This window comes from Podarcis liolepis, assembly GCF_965112155.1.
Source record: "Podarcis liolepis genome assembly, chromosome: 1".
NCBI classification, from domain to species: Eukaryota; Metazoa; Chordata; class Lepidosauria; order Squamata; family Lacertidae; genus Podarcis; species Podarcis liolepis.
In genome coordinates, this window is record NC_139554.1 from 111295805 (window position 1) to 111310541 (window position 14737).

Genomic DNA, 14737 nt, shown 5'->3' on the forward strand with positions numbered 1-14737 from the left:
CTCTGGTTCGCCAGAAGCGGCTTAGTCATGCTGGCCACATGACCCGGAAGCTGTACACCGGCTCCCTTGGCCAGTAAAGCGAGATGAGCGCCGCAACCCCAGAGTCAGCCACAACTGGACCTAATGGTCAGGGGTCCCTTTACCTTTACCCATCTGACTGGGTTGCCCCAGCCACTCTGGGTAGCTTCCAACACATATAAAAGCACAATAAAACATTAAACATTCTTTTTCTAAAAAAAACTTCCCTATACAGGGCTGCCTTCAAATGTTTTGTACAGGCTATATAGTTGCTTATCTCCTTGGCTTAGGGTTTGCTTAGCTTAATACCTTCCAACATTTCTCTGATGAAAATAGGGGTGTCTTAAGGAAAAGCGGGACATTCCATGATCAAATCAGAAACCGGGATGGCTTCTGTAAATCCATGACTAGCCCTGGAAAATAGGGGTACTTAGAGGGTCTGAGAGAGGGGTTTCAGTGTTTGCAGAAACTAGCCTGGTGTGCAAAGGATAAATTTACACTTGTTGGTCTGTTGACTTTTGCCTTTGACCCTCACTACTACTGGAATGTGGTCCTCAGAAGACTGCCAAGAAAAGAATGTGCCCCCCTATCTTTGAAATGTCCCCCACCCTTGCTCTGTGTGTAATGGAGGAAACACATAAGTCTGAAGTTGCATGAGAGGGTACCTTCTTGTGCTGGGGATAAACTGGGCCCGATGTAAGACTATTTGAATTTTTGTTTGTTTTGACGGATAGGAATTCAGGCTAAAATCCTACACTTGTTAAGGGAGTCAGCAAAAGTGGACACAACTGAACACTGAACTCATCTCTGAGTAAGCATGTATAAGGCTGCAAGGTCAGTCTGTTATTTCAAATAAGTGCATCCTTTTATAGAGCTCCCATTTTAGAAGGAAAAACAGAAAGCAACTTCCTCCTTCAAGCCAAGCAGACGTTGCGCTCTGAATCTCAAGGCTCAAAATAGAATCTGTTGTGGAAGAAGGAAGAGCATGTAGCAGTACTCCAGTTTTTCTAATTAATTTGAAATGAGAAATCAAATAGTTTGTGCCTATTGGGTATGAATAATTTTACTGCGTACATTTATGATCAATTAAATTAAACAACTTTCAAATCAAAATGGCATAAATTATCTACAATGGAATATTAAACTAATGATTTATTGGCAAGGCATCACTAATACATATGCTATTATAGATTTGCATGCTGTGTAAGAATATATCTCATCATGAACTGTGCTATCCTTTGACTTTTTAATGAAGATGCTTTTAATATCATTATGATTGCTACTCAACTTTTTTTGTTATTTCCTAGATGTCAAATGCTTTAAAATAAGAGAATCTTGCCTCAATGCTTAAACCACTTTCTAAAAAATAATTATGCTGTTTTTATGTTGTGTTAATGCTGGCCACATGACCTGGAAGCTGTGCACCAGCTCCCTCTGCCAATAAAGCGAGATGAGCGCCACAACCCCAGAGTCGGTCACGACTGGACCTAATGGTCAGGGGTCGTCTCACCTGAGAAATTACTAGATAATATTGCAAAGCACTTTGGATTTTTTAAATGACATAGCAGTACGTAAATATGTTTATGAATGAATGAATGAATGAATGAATGAATGAATGTATCGGCATTGAGAGATTATGTTTTGGCTCAGATTTCACCCTGTCACCATGTAAATGATTTTGGGGAGTGTGTAAGAGCACTGATGGAATCAAAATCTGAATAATCTTGGAAGGCGTCACCAATGTTCTGACATATCCACTCAGGGTGTTTCATCGTCACATTCAACTGCCTTGATCTGTGGGATCCCAGAGGTTTAAACAGGTGGTCACATGTGTTGCAATAACACACAACCCAGCCGAGAAAAGGTGGCCGGTGAGAAGCAATGGTGTTGCAGTTCAACAAGTCTTTCCAAAGCCATTCTAGGAAGTATGGATGGTAAGAAATGGCAGAGAGGAACCTGCACTGAAGGACCTTTGCTCTAAAATACAAATAAAATGAGCAATCAACACTTGGCCCCTTTGAAGGGTTAAGGTGAGCAACAGATACTACCTCCTTACCAGCACCACAATGCCAACTGATTTGGTCCTTTCTAGGATTCTACCGACACGTTTGATGCAATGCAATATCCCCCTGCCAAAGATTATTTGCAACCACAAGGAGCAGTGATTAAGTGCTTCCTTTTTGGCAGTGAGGGGACATTTAGTCCTCCAGATTTCTCAACTTAATCCCTCCCATTGTTAATTATTCATTCCACCTCTTCCTTTTGCTGTTGAGAAGGCAAGGCTGACATTTTGGAGGTAAAGTGGGTGTGCAATTTACTGCTTGCTGCAGCCCTTGCAGCCCTGTTGCTCTGATTTTTCTTCATCTTGACTTTTTTTTTTTAACATGGAGAGCTTTAGGTTTGGTAGCGATGATATATGGCTCTGATCCCCAACTTTGGCTCCTCACTCCATATCTGTGTGGAAGACGCACTTCCCATTTTCTGCCCTTTTTCCCAGCCCCCTTCTAGGAGAAGATGCAGCCATTAAGCTGTCATTTTTTATTGTTCTGCTGCAGCAGTGATTGTGTTTTACAGCACTTCTCCATTGTTTTCAGCTTTGTGTCTTGATAACAGGTGCTCCTCCCTACTTCATGAGCTCCTTGTTATGAACCAGAATTGCAGCACATTAATATTGATAAAATCTCTGGGGAAAACCAAAAGAAATGGCATGTTTATCTTCAGTGGGGTGCATTCACTGTTTTCTAATGAGGAAAAGCAAGCTTCTATGAAACACTATGAAACACTTTTCTATGCAGAAGAGAGTCCCACCTGCTCCTGTTGAATTTATATACCCTGTAAATAACAGAGGATCACCACAGCCATCTTGATTCAGTCAAGGTAAGAATTTTTCAGCCCTGCCCCAGGGGTTTGGGGGGAACATTTCCTCAATTTTTCTGGAAGTAGCTTGCAATAGCCTTCCTTCCTTCCCTGCCTCCCTATATGGCCCTTTCCCCAAGTCACACACTTCATACTTTTCATTTCTGACCTTATTTTTTTTTACGATCGCCCACACCCAGACGTATACAGTGGTACCTCTGGATGCGAACGGGATCCGTTCCGGAGCTCCGTTTGCATCATGAGCAGAATGCAACCCGCATCTGCTCATGCACGGGTCATGATTCGCTTCGTCTGCACATGCGCGTGATGTCATTCTGTGCATCTGCGCATATGCAAGCGGCGAAACCCGGAAGTAATCCATTCCGTTACTTCTGGGTCGCTGCGGGATGCAACCTGAAAACGTTCAACCTGAAGCGACTTTAACCTGAGGTATGACTATTTGTACTGGCAACTCCAGGACAACATGCATAAATGTGCTAGCCTTGAGTCTCTTCGCCATTCTTATTTGCTTTTACATTGGGTGTTTTCCCTTTGCTGGAATGTATAATTGAACTCCAGAAGTGCTTCTTGCTCACCTGGCTGGACTTTGCAGAGGGGCAGGGTTTCTGCATGAAAAAACTAGCCTACTGTACAAAGATAACATTTGCATTCATTGTCCCACCTGCGTTTACCTCTGGCCATGCCCACCACTAGCATGTGGTTTTGTGGACTTGTAGTCTAATGTGCATGGACCCTCAGCCCTCTTCCGACATGATCTGGATTCTTGAGGACTCAGCAGGACTGATCGCTGCACATTCAACATTGTAGTCCTACTTACAGTGACCCCCTTCCTCAGGAGCAAGGGAAATTGACCACAACTTTATTGATTCCCAATGTAGGTAGGATTTGGCTTAGGCCAGGGGTCAGCAAACTTTTTTAGGAGGGGGCCGGTTCACTGTCCCTCAGACCTTGTGGTGGGCCAGACTGCATGTGCGCGGCAGAGAGGGGCTTCTCTCTCTCTCTCCCAGCCTACTTTCCTATCTCCTCTGCTGCTCTGCCTGTGGTTGGGAGTCAGTGGTGTGGCAGCACCTCTCCTTTCCGGGCAGCTTTCCTGTGTGCCAGGTGCAGGGTCAGCAGACGCGCCAAGCGCCAGCCAAAGCCCCACGATGCGCCCGTCACGATGCCCACAGCGCGGCCATAGACTGAGAGGCCGGCGGGTGGGTGGTGAGTCTGGGCCGTGCCTCAGCGCATGGGTGGCGAGGCTTCGGATTGGCTGGCACCAATCAAAGCCCAGCTCCCTTCCTCCGCAGGCCTGGGAGAAGCCAGGAGGAGGGAGGGAAGAGGAGGGAGGATGCACCGCTGTGGTGTGTGTGAGGGAGGGAGGGGGAAAATGGTGCCCCCCAATGGAAAATAAATGGCGCAACCCGAACGATCATGCTGATCCAAGCGGTGATTCCAGGACCATCTGCGGGCCGGATCCAGAGCGCAATTGGGCCTGATCCAGCCCACGGGCCTTAGTTTACTGACCCATGGCTTAGGCATTGGGTGTGTATCCCTCCCAGCCTCCTGGTGGAGGAATGAGGCATGGCAGGGTCAATCATGGAAGTTATGGGTCCATCGCAAGACACAGGCCTACATGGATGGCCCTCCACTGAAGGGAGCTCTATGGCCTTTTAAACCCAAGGGGTAGATCGGAGTAAAGCCTGCTCCACTCTAAGCCCCAACCCATGGACTGGCCTGATAAACTGGAATTCAAAATTGGGACTGGTGGGACTCCTGCCCTTCTCTGTGGCTGGCACAGGGATTTCCCAACTGTTGGCAACCCAGCCCAGCATTGCTCCCTGGGGTCAGGACCAGTCATGACAGGCCTCAACTGCCACCCACCCCAGGTCTGGGTAAGTGGCCATTATATTTGTATCTGAGACTCCATGCACACAGCAGCACACATGATCAGGTTTTATACCTTAGGACATGGGTAACATTTCTATTCCCTTTGCATTTTGCATTATCATTTGCTGCATGATTTGAAAGTCCATGCCGACGGCATCACCTGTGGCTGTTGCTGATCCAGACCCAGCTGGGCTTGATCTGGGTCACAGCTGCTTCAAGGAGGGCATTTGCAGGGGGGGGAAAGAAACAGCTTTAAATAAATGCTGTGTTATACTTAGCAATATTCTTAGGTTTCATTTATCCACCGGCACATGAACAACCATCTGATGCCATGCTGTGCCCCTTCCAATGACATTTGACTCTTGGCTGATCATTATGTCAAACAAACCTTAATAGAATGAATAATTTAGAGGAGTGTAATTTGCCCTTGGTTCTATAACTTACTGTCAATTTGTGATAATGATTCAAAAAAGAAAAGGGGGGGAGAAACACCAGTGTTCAAAATGGAACAAAATGATAGGAAGGGATGTTTGGCTCTAAGATGTCACACTGGTCCCCTTTTCTGAAGACAGAACATAAATTTTAAGAGTCCTTTGATTTGTTAAATGGTGTCAGACAAAAGAAAAGCTTTCACTGCCTGGCATTTCCAGACCTTTTCAATCTGCTGCAGAAGAGCAGCATAAAATTGCACTGAGAGATCATTGCGGCAATTATGTCCTTGTGGACATAGATATGCAGAGGACTTGCCACGTTTTGATACATGCTGCTCTAAGCTACATTTGCATTTCATATTACGAATAGGTATATATATATATATATATATATATATATATATATATATATATATCATGACCTTTGGGAAGCAACCAAACTTCCCCTCATTCTTTCTCAGAAGCAACACAGAAATTAGAGTCCTTGTTGAACAACCAGTTTAAAATGGTGGGTAGCTAGTTCACTGAGGAGGTGTGTGGGGAGGATATACATTTTAGATGCCTTAAAAGGCTTTATCTTTACAAAAAAAATGTTTGGAAAGTTGCTAGGGCCCCAGTGCCCCCAAAGAGTCTGCCATTGTTATGTGTTCAGTGTCCTCTTTAGGAATGGAAAGGTTTGTGAGAAACTAGCATTGACATTCCACACAGTGCATCTAAAAAGTCGTTAACATTCTGTCACGGCTTAAAATTAGCTGCTGTTTCTTTAATACAAAAGGAACTGAGTCAGCATGAGTCAGCGGTCTACAATGAACCGGCAAAGCCTGCATGACTCATGCAACCTTTTACCTACATATGTCTGTATATATAGAGTGGTCATTGATTGTGTGTTGGGTTGGTTGGTTGGTTGGTAGCTGGTTGTGTTTGATATGTATAAAGCTGTCGGTCGTGGTTGGAGAAGACTTTTTAGAATAAAAGCAGCATTCTGCAAAGTACTCTTTCTCATGGACTCTTTGTGCCGACTAGGGTCTGAGGACCAGGCAAAGGAGGTCAGAACCTTTTCCTTTTCAAACACTGACACATTCCTCCTATCTTTTCCCACGCCTGGTTTTCTAGTTTCTTTCCCCAGCAGTTAGCATTATGTGTTCACAGAGCATCATCAGTCCTCATTCAGCCATTCTGGGGGATTTCTCCATCCGTTTGTTGTTTTACCCCCAAATATTTTTTGGACTTCTGAAAAACTCCCGATAACCTCCCCTCTTGTCTGTGAATGTGTGACATTTTAGCTACAGAAGAACAGGCATTCAGCAATTGAAGCACTTGGATAGACAGGATCGTTGCTGTACCCCTGGTTATTTTGCTTTCCTGTTTATTTACTTGGGCATACAATGGTACCTTGGGTTACAGACGCTTCAGGTTACAGACACTTCAGGTTACAGACTCCGCTAACCCTGAAATAGTACTTTGGGTTAAGAATTTTGCTTCAGGATGAGAACAGAAATCGGGCAGTGGCAGCGGGAGGCCCCATTAGCTAAAATGGTACCTCAGGTTAAGAACGGACCTCCAGAGCAAATTAAGTTCTTAACCCGAGGTACCACTGTACTTCCAGTGAGGCAATTCTGCAAATGGAAGCAACTATGAGAAGGAAAGTAACTGCAGCATAGGCCTACCTTGGGTTTTTACACATTTCAAACGTCCTGGGCTGTTCCCGAAGATCCTTTTAGCTCTGATAGCAAGTACTTAAACCTGTGGCTTTCCGCATGAAAGGCACGCACTCTCCCACTGAGCTCTGCATATAACTCCTCAACATTTCACAGACAAAACTAGGAACACCTATGGGTGGGTGAAACTGATGCGCCATCGCTGGAGGAGGAATATACTTAAACCCTGTAGCAGAGTTCCTAAAAAATAGACCAGAGGCAATTGTGCTTCATCCTGCGGAGGTTTCACTGGTACTGAAGGCAAATGAGCATAAATGGTCACAAATCCAATACATTTAGGATTGGCACAGTCCATAAAAAATCCAGTTGCTGCACTTACAATAAAACTTACAATACTTATAAGAAGACTATAATATAGGTTCATCCTGTTAATCGAGCAGTCATTCTGATTTGTTTGGAGAGAGGTTCTACAACAACAAACATCCTGATTTACTTGCAGGGTGTTTATACATCTTCCCATTAACCATTTGTTACATTGCACACTTTTCAGGGTGTTTCCCTCTCACTTTACTAACCACTAAAAGCTTTTTTCTTTTCTTTCCGGAAGTGGATTTGTTGCATCTGGCTGCATATTTTAATTGCGCAAATTTCAGATTCTGGTCCCTGATAACAAATTCACATCCTAGGGATTTGTAAGTATCCTTAACCTGCAGTACAAGTTACGAGTTCATCTAATAAGTTAATTATATGTGCCTTGCATGGTGTTTCTTGCTAGATGCCATAGTTTAAAAAATTCTCCTAAGATCCCAACTGTCAATATGGCAGTTTTTTATTGATAATGTCTTTCTATGGAATATGTCAGTCCTAGCCTAGAGCAATTTTTGGTTTGAGCTTCAATGGCCTTTGTTGGCTAACAGAGTACATTATGGTAATGTAATTCATATATTGGTTTCCCGGAATCCTGTGCATTGTGTGGAAACTTGGCCATCCAATCTGTGGCTCATGCAGCACGACTCTCAAGATTTATGCAGTTTATTGATCTTCATCAAACAGACTGTATTTTCAGACCAACCTTTCTGCAAATTCATGAAGATGAGGTTAGCTTTGTGCACAAAGAATAATCCTATTAAATGTGATGAGGAGAGAAAATATGAGGTGCAATCAGGAGGACCCAACTGGAAAGGGCCACAAGGATCATCTAGTCCAACCCCCTGCAATGCAGGAATCTTTTTGCCCAACATGGAACTCAAACCCACAACCCTGAGATTCAGAGTCTCATGCTCTACCTACTGAGCTATCCAAGGTGCTGATGCTACATATATCCATCTCCTAACAGTAATGCTTCTGTGCATGCATCCAACCAGCCATAAAATGAGACCCTCATAGTGTGATTCTGGGCTCATTGCTTCCAGAGATGGGAGTGCCCACTTCACTCAAACCTTCCTGCACTGTGTGGGAAGATCTGAATATGGCTTCTAAATGCATTTGCCGAACACACTCCACACAGCCAGGAAAATTTACTAATGCACAGTACCCAATCACAGGGAAGCTTCTATTCATGTTCAGCTGAACACGCACAGAAACTCCCTTCAGACCTTCCTAATCACTGTGGGTAGGTGGTTCCTCTGTCTAGAGGACAGGCTAGTTGCTGGTTCTGGATGGGGTTGCACTCCCTCTGAAGGAGCAGGTGTGTAGTTTGGGGGTTATTTCTGGATACATGTTTGTCACGAGAGGCCAAAGTGATCTCTGCAGCTAGGAGTGCTTGCGAGACTCTGGCACACCAGCTATGGTCATATGTGGATCAGGATAGCTTGGCTAGTGTCATCCATTCATTGGTGATCTTGTCTGTATTATTTCAATGTGCTGTATGTGGAACTGCTGTATGTGGATATTGCAACTCTGCTAAAACATCTGCATTGGTTGCCTATGTGTTACTGAGCCAGGTTCAAGGCTGGTGTGTTGATATGCAAAGCCCTGAACTGTTCAGACTGAACAACTGATGTCTATGATTCCTTATGGGCCACCTGAGTCCTTACATCTTTGTGGGAAGTGATCATCCTGTGTGATTGTTATTCACATAATATTAGAGGCTAATTGTTCATTAATTAACATGGCAAAAGAGCTGAAATGGGACAAAAGAGCTGAAAGTGGAAATGGGAAAATGCTAACTTTTTACTCTAACAGGGTGCATCTATAAAATAATATGCACATATACTGGCTAAGAGCAGCATAGTTTAAGCTTTTATGGTTTTATGACTGAAGCTTCTTTGACACCCTTTAAAATGAATGTAAATATATTCAGCCTATTTATATGTTCTGCCATTGTCTGCAAGAATGCAATTGTGGACTGTCAGTGCATTATAAAAAGTGATGGTGTTTCTATTGCAAATTGTGCTCTATCCAATAAAACACACACATTTAAATGAAGGTAGTTGTACGGTGGGGGGGGGGGTGGAATTGCAAATTTTTATGTCCCTGAGGGGCAATAATGCATGAGGTACAGTACCTGCAATTTGTCTTTCAAACCCAAATTGGAATTACACTATATTGTACTTCAACATTACATTAATAGTGATTTAGAATCTCACCAGTAATAGATGTTCTATAAAGGCTGGACCCTGGTGATACATAACTATCTTTGATATATAAAAGTTAGCTGAATTAATTTTAGATACAGAAAGTTTAGGAAGTTGCTTCCGGAATTCAAGTGTATGGAAGGAACTCTGTGAGAGAGAAAGTGGTGAAGACCACTCCAGAGCCGGCTTGAGCTGGACTTCCTTTCCCCCTCATGGGACCATCTACTATTAACTGTCCTTTGGTAGTTGTTCCAGAAGAAAGAGGAAGGCAGGTGAAGACCACCTCAGAGCCTACTCCAGCTGGAGTATCCCCATAAGCAATATCAACATGTAGGCACAATCCACAGCATACATTGGAGGCACTAGTATAAAAGAGCTCACACTTGCTGGATCATCACCTTGTCATGGTGAGTGGGCTTGCACGTTCCTATGACTCTGGTAAGAGAAGTCATCGGGAGTCTCATACTCCCAGCAGGGTCACCCAAGGCTGTGAGGTCAAAGGGCAGGAGCTAGACAAAGAATGATCCAAGAAGTCCTCAATGGCAGAACAGGTGGGTGATAACAAGCAGTATGTTACAATGGCTGTGAAGGCAGATGAAGGCTGCAGCAGATAAGAATTTACCAGTCATTGTGATACTCATGCCATCGGAATAGAGCCTTACTGTGAAGACTGTGCATTGGTCAGCGTGCACTGATCTACACACAAAACAAATTAACACACAGGGGACGTGGGTGGCGCTGTGGGTTAAACCACAGAGCCTAGGACTTGCCAATCAGAAGGTCGGCGGTTTGAATCTCCGCGACAGGGTGAGCTCCCGTTGCTCGGTCCCTGCTCCTGCCAACCTAGCAGTTCGAAAGCATGTCAAAGTGCAAGTAGATAAATAGGTACCGCTCCTGTGGGAAGGTAAACGGTGTTTCCATGCGCTGCTCTGTTTCGCCAGAAGCGGCTTAGTCATGCTGGCCACATGACCTGGAAGCTGTACTCCAGCTCCCTCGGCCAATAAAGTGAGATGAGCGCCGCAACCCCAGAGTCGGTCACGACTAGACCTAATGGTCAGGGGTCCCTTTACCTTTACCTTATCTTCTAAAAACCCAACCCAACCCAAACCCAAACCCCAAAAGTCCCATGGCAATCGGCAAATGGTAACAGGGACAGGACCATGAAATCTGGAAGCCCCTAATCATGAATCGGCAGATGGGTGGTGGATACAGATTCCGTCGTTCTGACTCAAGGAATGAGGCAGTTGAGCAGCTCGGTAGCTGTATCCATGCCTGAGCAGCCCTATTTAGGATCCACTCTGCTCACCCCAAAAAGGGGGGGGGGCTAGAAAAGCTGCCCTAAACATAGTCTGCCTCCCTTTTCCACTGACTGGATTACTATGTCCAGTGGGTTCACCACCCAGTGGTCGTAAAAGACAATTGAACTTTGGAACATGGAATATATGGACAGAGCTCCAGTTCCCTGTGTGGTTGAACTATCAATCTCTCTTCCTGGGGAACTCTGAGTTCTTAAGCTGACTGTTTGTCTCCTTGGGTGCCTTAGGTAGAAAGGTGAGATATAAATTGAAATAAATAAGTTAATGCTTATTAATTTACACAAGTAGCTGGCCTTATTTCTAAAATGAAGGGGTAGCTGTAAGTTACAAACATAGATGGCAGCACCGTTCAGCTCTATAAGGAAGACTTCAATTCACACATGCCCATGATTGATTGAATGGAATATTTACAACAGTTCACCAGAGCCCAAAATTATACCAGAGGAATTATCAGTTAAAGATTCATTTCTAAAAAATAAAAAATAACTTCAGGAAGGAAATAGAGTGAAAAATTAGTTTCTTAAGAATGGCATGATCTATGCACCCATCCTCATCCACTTCTACCCATAAGATTTGCCTTTGATATTGGCTTCGTTATATCCTGTATGCATAATAAACACCAGCAATCTTTTGCACAAAAATAATTTGATAAAATAAAAACAAATAATCTGAAACATTTTAATCTTCATTAGGTAGTCATGTTGGAAACAACCCCCCACCCAATTTGTGCACAGCTACCAACTGAACTTTCTACAGTACCTTCTGAATATCATCTGTTATTTAATTAATTAAAGTCATGATACTTCCTTGACTGCTTCTTGTGAAAGGGCAAGATTGTTCCATTTTATCAGCATAGCGAAATTAAACACCGTCTTTTAAGTGTTTCCTTGTCTTGGGTGGTGGTGGTTTTTATCTTCTATGGCAAGATTTTGCAAATTCATGGAGGTTTGGTCTCTCAGTAGCTATTGGCTGCAACAGTTAATGCAACCTTCATGTGCAAAAAGCAGCACACCTCTTGGTAAGCAACATGGTATGGCTCTCACCATCTTGCTCTGTCAGTGAGCAAGGTCATATATGTCAGGTATAGGGCAAGTGGGTTTGACATGGCCAGAACAACCTTATGGACCAAATGGTCTCATGGGCCTAAATAAGCCTATAGGCCAAAAGTTTCCTACTGCTGGTAGCAGTCCCACTTATATCTGGCAGCTCTAAATCCTACTATGGTTAATAGAAGGGAGCTGACTCAGGTTGGTCTCTTCCGTTTAAGACATTGTATTATGGGTTTCCACATATCCGTATCTGGAAAATCTAATATGACAGCTTTTACTCATGTGACGGTCATCGCTCAGCCAGTGCTATGTTGCAAGGATGGCAGCCGTAAGTGGCCCTTTATAACATGGATGCAGGAAGGAAACAGAGTTGATCACTGCTGTTAACAACATACATTCCAATAGCAGTGTGGTGAGTGGTTAAGAGCGGTAGACTCATAATCTGGGGAACCGGGTTCACGTCTCCGCTCCTCCACATGCAGCTGCTGGGTGACCTTGGGCTAGTCACACTTCTCTGAAGTCTCTCAGTCCCACTCACCTCACAGAGTGTTTGTTGTGGGGGAGGAAGGGAAAGGAGAATGTTAGCCACTTTGAGACTCCTTCGGGTAAGTGATAAAGTGGGATATCAAATCCAAACTCTTCTTCTTCTTCTCTAGCATGATTAAGAGCTTCCTTCTTTAAACACCAAAATATTTTTGTTTCCAAGTTATAGCTCTGGGCTAACATGAGCCTGTAGAAGCTTTCTGAATGGATGTTTTAGGTCAGGGGTTAGGAACTTGAGGCCTGGAGGCTGAACAAAACCCTCTAGGCCTCTTTATTTGGCCCTTGGGGCTCAACCCAGACGACATTCCCTTCCAAGCCACACCCCTCACTGGCTCTTCTTCATACCTCCTTGAGTGCTTTTGGCTGGATGCAATGTGTCCTTGAACTCTGATCATGTCTCTTTCTTACCTGGATGAAGGATAGGGGGTGCATGAGCACCTAAAGGCCAAGCCATCTGCATCATGGTAGTCATATTAATTACCCAGCCCAATATTGCATCTGGCCCCACACACCTCTGTTGTGTACCTCCCCAAATAAGATCCCCAGGAATGTGGCGCACAGCTTGAAAAAGTATCCCAACCCCCATTATAGCTGTTTGACAATATAATGCATAATGGTGCTAAGTTTGGAAAGCCCCCTAACACTGATCAGGTCAGAATAAGGATAAGGAATCTGGAACTACAGTCCACTCCTCTATTTCCACAAATGCTTCTGCCTTATTTGAAAAGCCCAAAGAACTCAGCACGTGGGAAGAAATCTGTGCCGTTGTTTCCAAATCGTCTCTGGATTAAATAGCGGCAGCTACTGCCTGCCTATTCATCGTTTTATTTTAGCAAATCAATCCTGATAGCATACCAGGTCACATCACCAATAAATATTCATCAACTCTGGGGTTTGCTTTGGAGCCTCAGTGGTTTCCACACATCAAAAAACACCCCTTTCCCTCTAAATTAGATCTAAAAATAATTTGTATACACTATAAATATTTTTAAGATTCAAACAGGATATATGAGTTAATCAATGCTAGTTCAGTTGTCAGCTGTGATATATACAGAGCACATTTAATGCTGAATGGCTACACGATGATGTGACATTACAAGACGAAGTACCAGGCCATACCTGGGGTGTATTATCATTAATCTCAGATTGCCACTCCAGAGGAATACTTAACTACAAACTTTTCTTTTCCATGAAATGAATGCATGCTCCTTCCTTTAGCCTACATCTCTTGTTTCCCTCTTGTGACAGTTACTATCCTAGAAGCATACATCAGGAATTGTCAGTTGGGCACCCATAGGCATGCCAAATCCTTGGGCACAGAGTATTAATGCATGAATTTGTGCCTGGAGAGAGTGGGGCAAAAGCTAAGTGTTGATAAGTCCAAACTCATGCAGGTCGTCTATCCATGCAGAAAAGGCTCCTCCTATGAAACTTCCTCTATATCACATGGACTGCTGGGGGTGGGGGAGGCAGCAATCAGAATACAGTGAAGAAACTTGGGTAGTGAAAAAGCCCACTCACGGGATTGTAGTCACATGAGGTGAAAACACCTACAAGGGACTTGTTATAATCAGGAGAATGCTTGGAAAGAGATCTAGGTTGGCAGCAGTGTTAGGAGCCTTGTTCATCGTGCATACTTAGACAATGCTTTGTCATACATCCTAACATAGAATCATAGAATTGTACAGTTGGAACGAAACCCAAGAGCCATCTAGTCCAACCCCCTCCAATGCAGGAATCTCAACTGAAGCATCCATGACAGATGGTCATCCAACCTCTGCTTAAAAACCTCCAAGAAAGGAGAGCCCACAACCTCCTGAGGGAGCTCATTCCACTACTGAACAGCTCTTACTGTCAGAATCCCCTTTCTTGTAACTTGAAGCCATTGGTTGGAGTCTTATCCTAAAGAGCAGGAGAAAACAAGCTTGTCCCCTCTTCCATGTGACAGCTCTTAAGATATTTGAAGATGGCTGTCATATGTCCTCTTGGCCTCCTCTTTTCCAGGCTAAACATTCACAGCTCCTTCAACCGTTCCTCATAAGGCTTGGTTTCCAGACCCTTGATCATCTTGGTTGCCCTCCTCTAGTCACTGCCACCCCCCCAATGGCAAATGCTCATCCCCCAAACAAGAACTAAAATGTGCATGGCACAGGAAAACATCCTAATGACAAAGGTGTACCTGGTACCTTCTAGGTGTTCCTGACTAGAGCTCCCATCAGCCCCAGCCAGCATGGCTGATGCTGGCTGATGGTTATGAGAGTTGTAGTCCAACACATATGCAGGGAGGATATGTTGGCATGGCATAATGCTTTCTCTTGTAGCATTTCTCTGAGTAACCCCCATCCTCACCTGCCACCTTGGGATAAGTAAAATAATACAATGAGTTTGCCCACTGCCTTA